Genomic DNA, 8808 nt, shown 5'->3' with positions numbered 1-8808 from the left:
GCCCCATTGATATTGACAGGGTTTCTGCCAGTGAGTCATATCTTTATCTTGATGTAGCTATGTCTCTAACATGATATGGGACCCTTCCAGTGAATTGTAACAGTGCGTATCAGGGCAACCTGCATGCTTTCCTGTTGCACAATGGGAAGCTTTTTTTTTTGCTAAGGGGGCACTGTACAAGATACCCCAATATGAATAAGAACTTTTGTTGCAGAGTGAGACCTATGGTGCAGTGATGGCCATTGCATAATAGTAACCATGGCACAATGGGACCTGTGGTGCTACAGTGGCTCCATTTGTGCAATGGTACATTTGAAGTAATGCATGTTGTTCCCAGAAAGCAAGAATTTTTAAAGAGCAGATACACTATAGAGGAACAAGATCAGCGACAACTAATATGAACATATGAAGCTGTTTTACTGTCTACTGAAATACACCGAGGAGATGCTACTCAGACAAGATTATGCTGGGCTAGGTAGACTAATAATCTCCTTTGTGGAGCAGCATCTCCCCAAGATTTCAACAGACTTGGAAGGGAGAAGGGAGTGTAACAACTCCCAGAACAGCATGGCTGGGAACTATAGTGTTCCTACACACACAAAAAAGCACCTTTCTCTAGGTTTCAGGCAGGAGTCCTCATCCCTGCTTGCTGAAGGTACTGAGGGATAATCCCACAAATGTTAGGCACCATGTTTTTCTGCCATACAAGGCCTTCTGTTGGAAGACCCTTGTCATTGCTGCATCCAGTTCACTTGACCCTGTTTCCACATTACTTGTGTGAATTGGCAAATTATAGTGAAAAGGAAGCAGGGCTATACCTTAAGCCCTGCTTCCTCAAGTTGCATCATTTCTCTCACCCACATTGTGGTTGTGTACATCTGAATCATTGGAGAAGGGTGGGGCACCTGTACATATGAAGGTTCCTGTCATAATTAGTAACCTTCATAATTAGGGTTCTAAACTGCAGGAAGAGATGCTCTGCTTCACATATTGTGTTATACCCAATGACAGTGAAGTCAAAAAGAGCAGTATGATTTGGGGAGGAGAGCGAAACATACAGTCCTGCTGCCTCTTTCATCCTCTGTCCCTGTTCACATGAATAATGTATTTAAATAAAGTGCTGCTTGGAATGAAGAATCTTTGGGCCAGGGATGTAGCCAGGATTTTGGGAAGGGGGGGCTTGGGCGTGGCAGTGCGGTGTGCGCACACTATAGGCACATACACCATTCATTATATTAACATAAATTAATGAAAGGGGGGGGTCAGGATCCCACACCCACACACTGTTTGGGCCTCTAGATATTTTGCCTAAATCTCCCATCGGTGCCACCCAACATGGTAAAGGATCATGGGAGCCACGGTCCAAAAAACCCAGAGACCCGAACATTCTGCACTCCTGGGCTAGGGAAAGGACCTGCCACAAGGCTACTGTATTTTTAAATGAACTCTGATGTATCATTCTTTCATTGAGATTTAAAAATTTTCACGTCTTTTCCTCCATGGAGGAAAAATAGCACATCAGCATTGACCCTCAGTTAGAGCTATTTTAAGCACCGGAACACTAGCTCCACAGGCTTCTGGAATGATGCCCAAGGGAAAGAGAGTACCTTCCATAAATCAATGCACATGGCATCACAGGGTGCCCAGAATCTACAAGGAACAGTTGTCTTTCTTCACTATTCCCTGCCCTACCAGTCTAATATGATGGGAAATAGAGGTTTAGCATAAGTGGGTGTAAACCAAGACCATAAAAACATGAAATAATGAGCCAGGCAAATAAGATGACTTCTTTTCTTTGATCAACTTTCAGCATATTTCTCTATTTTGAAATATATATATATATATATATATATAGAGAGAGAGAGAGAGAGAGAGAGAGAGAGAGAGATGTATTAGATTAACTTTGTAAAACCATGCTACATAATGACCTGCAAAATGGAAGCAAAAAAGAGAACCAGTGCTGTGGAGCTGGAGAAGGCGCCAAAATAGGGCAAACAAAAGTGACTCTCCCCTCAAAAGAAAGGGTGGAATTGGGGATTAGGCTGATTATAAAAGACAGGATGAGAAACTGGTCGTGCTATTGTCTGCTCACCAATATCACAATAATAAAAAGATAATAATATATTTAAGGTCAGGAACTGATAGATGCTCTAGAATGGCTTTTGGGGTAAGTCAGGTTGGAAGTTCAATTATTACAAAGATCTGGATACCACTAGCATACCAACAGAGCTAATAAAGTAAAGCCAGCAATTTTTAGTTGTTTTTCCTTATTTCTTGCCATGAGCAAGTACCCTTGAAGTCCTGTTGTTCTAGCAGACAGATGTTACTAGCTTTCATTACCTTGCTGGATATCCATGACCTCCAGGAGCATCACTGAGTTTAATGCTTAGATGTGCGCTGCTTGATAGAGCAGATTTGTTTACCCAGCTTAGATAACAGCCTGTACCATTTTATAGCTCAGAGAGAGTGAAATGTCCGTGGTGCTGATAACTCTCAACATGACTTTTTGTTAGGTTTTGTGTGGCTCTAAATGAAGGACAAAACAAGAATGATTGTACATCGCTTTCTTATTGCAAGCCATGTTATTTTACTTTCAATCTCATTTAATGCAATGACCATGTTAACCACAATTATTTCTAAATGTGGGCTCTCAACTAGTGCTGTCAGATTGAAAACTGGAGAAGGCTCCTCTCCCTTTAATAGGTGTGTAGAAAAAGGAATTTCAGCAGGTGTTGCTTGTTATGTGGTTGTGTGACAAACAACATCTGCTGAAATTCCCTTTTCTACACAACCATAAAAAGGACAGGCACCCTCTCTACTTTTCACTCTAGCAACCTTAGCTCTCATATAGCTTAACCATGGCTTCCATTTCAGCTGACCCACGCAAAATCTTTTTCTTCCAATGTAGAATTGTTTTCCCTCTGTGATGGTCTTTGGACAAATCCCAACATAACATATTGAAACATATGCATCACATCTCATAGAATCATAGAATCATAGAATCATAGAGTTGGAAGAGACCACTAGGGCCATCCAGTCCAACCCCCTGCCATGCAGGAAATCCAATTCAAAGCATCCCTGACAGATGGCCATCCAGCCTCTGTTTAAAGACCTCCAAGGAAGGAGACTCTATCACCTTCCGAGGAAGTGCATTCCACTGTCGAACAGCCCTTACTGTCAGGAAGTTCCTCCTAATGTTCAGGTGGAATCTCTTTTCCTGTAGCTTGCATCCATTGTTCCGGGTCCTGTTCTCTGGAGCAGCAGAAAACAAGCTTGCTCCCTCTTCAATATGACATCCTTTCAAATATTTAAACAGGGCTATCATATCACCTCTTAACCTTCTTTTCTCCAGGCTAAACATCCCCAGCTCCCTAAGTCGTTCCTCATAGGGCATGGTTTCCAGACCCTTCACCATTTTTGTCGCCCTCCTTTGGACACGCTCCAGTTTCTCAATGTCCTTTCTGAATTGTGGTGCCCAGAACTGGACACAATATTCTAGGTGGGGCCTGACCAGAGCAGAATACAGTGGCACTATTACTTCTCTTGATCTAGACACTATACTTCTATTGATGCAGCCTAAAATAGCATTGGCCTTTTTAGCTGCCGCATCACACTGTTCACTCATGTTCAACTTGTGGTCTACTTGGACTCCTAGATCCCTTTCACATGTAGTTTCATTCAGCCAGGTGTCACCCATCCTATATCTGTGCATTTTATTTTTCCGCCCTAAGTGCAATACCTTACATTTCTCTGTGTTGAATTTCATTTTGTTAGCTTTGGCCCAGCTTTCTAGTCTATTCAGGTCATTTTGAATCTTGATCCTGTCCTCTGGGGTATTAGCTATTCCTCCTAATTTGGTGTCATCTGCAAATTTGATAAGTATGCTCCCAATTCTGTCATCCAGGTCATTGATAAAGATGTTGAATAGCACTGGGCCCAGGACAGAGCCCTGTGGGACCCCACTGGTCACTTCTCTCCAGGATGAAAAGGAGCCATTGTTGAGCACCCTTTGGGTTCGGCCGGTCAACCAATTACAGATCCATTTAACAGTTCCTTTGTCTAGCCCACATTTTACAAGCTTGTTTGCAAGAATGTCATGGGAAACCTTGTCAAAGGCCTTACTGAAATCAAGATATACTATATCCACAGCATTCCCTTCATCTACCAAGCTGGTAATTTTATCTCATTCACTTTGTACCCAAAGCCATTATAAACATAGTACATCATTCTTGAAATATATTTCACCTATGAACTCTGAAAATATATGTGTATATATATATTGCTGCATACTTACCATTTTAAATCTAGATTTTGTACAAATAAAAATAATTCTGTGATTTATTAATGTATGATTGCATGACCCCCCCATAGAGGAATACCAGAAGGCTTATACAGTGCGCCCGCATCATACACGGGTGTGCTTTACGCGGCTTCCAGCATATGCTGAAAGCCGTATGGGGAGAAGGGGCTGGGCATCCCATAGGGACGAATGGGGTGCATGCCTCCACACCGCCATGTGCACGAGCCCCATTCATTTAAATGGGGCTCATGCATAGGCGGTATTTGCTTTACGTGGGGGAGTCCGGAACAGATCCCCTGCATAAAGTAAGGGCGCACTGTATAACTTGAGGAGCAAACATTCTACAGTCGGCCCTTCTTATACACAGATTTTTTATACACGGATTCAAGCATCCATGGTTTGAAAATGATCAAAGAAGTATAAATTTCAAATATCAAACCTTGATTTTCCATTTTTTATAAGGGACATCATTTTGCTATGTCATTATATTTAATGGGACTTGAGCATACACAGATTTTGTTATCCATAGGGAATCTTTGAACCAAACCCCAGCGTATAACAAAGGTCCACTGCACAACTGTGCACAACCAAATATACACAGGCACCCCACAGGAACCTAAACTGGGTATTGTCTTCTCCATGACACCCCAAACACACAACTAGCCAAACCTGGGCACCTTTTCATCTCAGACCTTGGTACTATCAAGCTGAGGTGTCTGGCTGTAAGAACTTAGTTTACACTTTGTAAACCGCTTAGTACAGTATAGAAATGTACTTGGTATTGCCATGTACTTGCTATTTAGAAAACCTCCATTCCCAGATCACATGCTACCAATACTCCAAGTTACTTATGGAATATCATTGGCTTTCTGAAGAAACTGTAAGTTATTAGGAATATGAATACCATCCTTGTTATGCTGGATATTGTGTCTCTTTGTATCAACATTCCTCATAAAGACTGCAAGCCATGAAGAATATTGTCCAAACTTTGCCATTCTGTTCATACTCATAATTTCTCGGCACTGGGGAGAACATCGTGCCATCTCATCAAAACACTACCATGGGCGCCTAAATGGTGACCTAGGAGTTTATCACACAGGGTTTATCCTGTGCACAAATGAGATTTAAAACAGGAGAATCCCACAAAAATAGGATTGTTTTCACACAGTGATGTGTATTAAGGCGCACAAAAAGTAGACATCTCACAAAAGCAGGATTGTTTTCCCACGATGTCAGGGGCATTGAGCATTAATCTGACATTAACATGCACAGAATGTGGACAAAATCATCTGCTTTTTACTTTTGGATTTCTCCTGAAAGCAAAAAGCAGTCCATTTTGTCCACTTTCTGTGCAGGTTATTTTCATGTTAATGCTCAGTGCCCCCAATGAGTCTGAAAATGATCCCGCTTTTGCAGGATTTTTCCGGGATTTAAATCCCATTTCTCCACGGGATTTAGACCTTTAGCCACCCGTATGATACACTCCATAGTAATGAAGCACTTGGACAAGTTGTCAGCTCCTGCTCCCCCAAAACCTTCAAGTTTTCAAAATCACCACCAGCTTGAGTCTAGACCAATTCACAATATCATCTTCTGGCAATAGGCAGGGCAAACAGGGCAGTCTCTTATGCAAAAATATAGACTGGCACAGATTGACTATCAGAAAAGGCAATATCAAAAAGTGTTGGAGAACCCTTCAGCCTCCCAAGTGACAGTGTCACTGAACTTAGTGTAGGCATTCTTGAGCAAAGGAACTTCAAAGGAAGATTAGAGCAAGACTGCATAGTTACAATTCACCAGGAGGTTCAAGTCTGTCCCCAGAGGCTTGATGTGGACAAAGGTTTTTTATCTCATTCTAACTGGCTTATGTAGTGCCAGGATGTTTTTGTTATCAGCTGCAATTTCATTTTGAATGGTCAGTGCTAATAATGTGAATGCCACCATCAGAACTTAGTGTATTTAACGTCCCTCTCACCTCATTGTCTACAATTGTGTTCCCCAACATGCTGAGTTCACATTGTCTTGGACCCGTCTTCTTTATATATAAGCAAAATTCTGGATATCATAATATGCATATGATGGAACAAACAACTACCATGGCTCCATCCTATGGAGTCCTTGGGTTTGTAGTTTATTGTAGCACTAGAGCTTTGGAGAAAACTAAATATCTCACTAAACTACAAATCCTAGAATTTCATGGAGTCATGACAGTTAAAGCAGGGTCAAATTGCATTATTTCTCCAGTTTAAATTAGACCTTAGTTGCATCTTAACAGGAGCTTTGCACTTACATCATTGCAGTCTTAGCCTGGAAGTCATCCATGAATTGAGATTTAAGCATACTATTCTAGAAAGCAACAGAGCCTATGTTAGCAGCTGCTGCCTAGCCAAGCAAATGAACACAACTAAGTGTGTCTAAGAAGATGTGAACTCAGCATGATCTTCTCCTCTTATTACCAAAAATTAATGTTTTGGGAAGCAAGGATGGGGTAGAAGGGGATGAGATAGGAAATATGCAGGGCAAGAGAGAGGGAACTGTGGAGAGCTTCATCGCTCATGGCCTTCTAAAAACTGCTCCCCTATTCATCACCAAATCGATTTGCTGGCCAAGGCCCCATGTTTTACTGAACCAGATTTATGCATGAGCTGGAAGATACCTTCTATTACACTACAGTGAAAGCCCTTCACCTTGGCAAGAGCATAATTATATCAATTCTGTTAGATAATGTGACATAAAAGAAGAACAATAAAATACCCACTTTACTGGGAAACCAGGATAGCACAGCAACTGTGGACGATTAGGATACCTAATTTATGTCTCAGAACTCATTTGAATTCCTTGGGCATTTCTGCTGCAGTTGTAACAGGCAGCTGCTTATAAATTGTTGTGAAATACATACATTTTTAGTCATTGGCAAGCAAGAACCTTGACTCATCACATCTATGTCTTACAAGAACAAGGCAGAACTATGCTACGGTTACTAGGAAGACAAACATCTGATTTACAAAAATACACTGGGTTCACGTACTTAGAGAAAATTAGCACTTGGCTCATATTAAAAATTACTAGGAAAGGAGCAGCAAATGGCATGCACAAAGACAGCGAGAATGAGAGATACACAAGTGTGCACACACATCTCTCAGTGTGAAAAAAGGGGGGGATTCAGAGAGATTTTAGGTCTTTTAAACAACAGAGTGGATGTGATAGTTCTCCCTATTCACACAGGTTCTTAAAGGAACCTTTTAGGTGGAAAGATTTTGTGCAGTTGAGACAAAGAGCTCAAGAAAAGAGGTGGAATAAACAGCCACACTTAAAATTAGGTTTGGGGGAGGTAAGTAATGCCTCTTTGTCTAGGATTCCTCCCCCCTCCAAAAAAAAAACACCAGGAGGACAGATTACAGTGAAACCTGAATGTAGTGAACAAGAGTCCACTCCTCTGGAGGAGCATTGTGTTCATTGCCCTTTCAAAGCCATCTCGGTATACCAGTCATTAGCATTCTGACTGTCAAGTGGCACTCAGTGATTGTCTTAGGCTCTCTGATTTAAAAAGTAAATGAAATTAATGTGTGTCCCTCTTTGGCAGGTGCAGGAGAATTGGAGGTGGAGGGCAGACACAACAGTTAGGGATGCGCCAGGCATGATGGAAGCACAGTGCAGAGGATATGTCAAAGACAAATTCACTTGTACAGAAATCCATGTGAGTAATCAAACTGGGCCAGTGGAGTGCATTTGGGTAAAAATAAATTGAGAAACAAAACCAACTATTTGGTAAGAGTTTACTACAGGCCACTAAACTGAAATGAGATGGTAGATTATGCTTTTCTGAAACAAATCTCAGAAATCTCCAAGAAGCAAAAATTGATAGTTATGGGGGACTTCAATTTTCCTGACATCTGCTGGGAGACTAGGGGGCCTCTACAAACTGCCCTAAGGAGCAACCTGCAGCTGCCCCATTTTGCGCCAGATTGAGGCCGCAGTAACCTCACGCTGTAGCCCCAATCTCCTTTTTGCACTCTCAAAAGGGTGCCATAGCCACTGCAGCATGGCTATATGCCATCCCTTTGGCACTGCATCATCTGGATGCAGTGCCAGAGGCGCACCATGATGCCATGCACCATCTGGGGTGGCATGTGGCATCAGGGTGTCCTGAGGGGTCAGAGTTGGGAGTACATCATCAGGATGCTGCATCCTGACTCTGTCCCCAGGCCAGCCTTTCAGGCCAGTCTGTAAAGGCCCTAGTTCTGCTAAACAGTATCTCCAACAAATTCCTGATTTGACTTGCAGATAAATTCCACCTGTGCTTCAAATTGGAAGGAGATGTAAAGTGAGATGCCATAGGTTTGTACCCTGGGGCCCATGCTCTTCAACATTTTTATCAATGATTCAGATAAAGGGGTGGAAGGAATTCTTATCAGATTTGTGGATGATACAGAACTGGGAAGGGCAACTAACACATTGGAAGACAGGAACAGAATTCAAAAGAATCTTGATAAACTTGAAAATTGGGC

This window comes from Sceloporus occidentalis, unplaced genomic scaffold, assembly GCF_023333645.1.
Source record: "Sceloporus occidentalis isolate IW3139 unplaced genomic scaffold, rSceOcc1.0.p SCAF_6, whole genome shotgun sequence".
NCBI classification, from domain to species: Eukaryota; Metazoa; Chordata; class Lepidosauria; order Squamata; family Phrynosomatidae; genus Sceloporus; species Sceloporus occidentalis.
Note: the sequence above shows the minus strand (reverse complement) of the source record.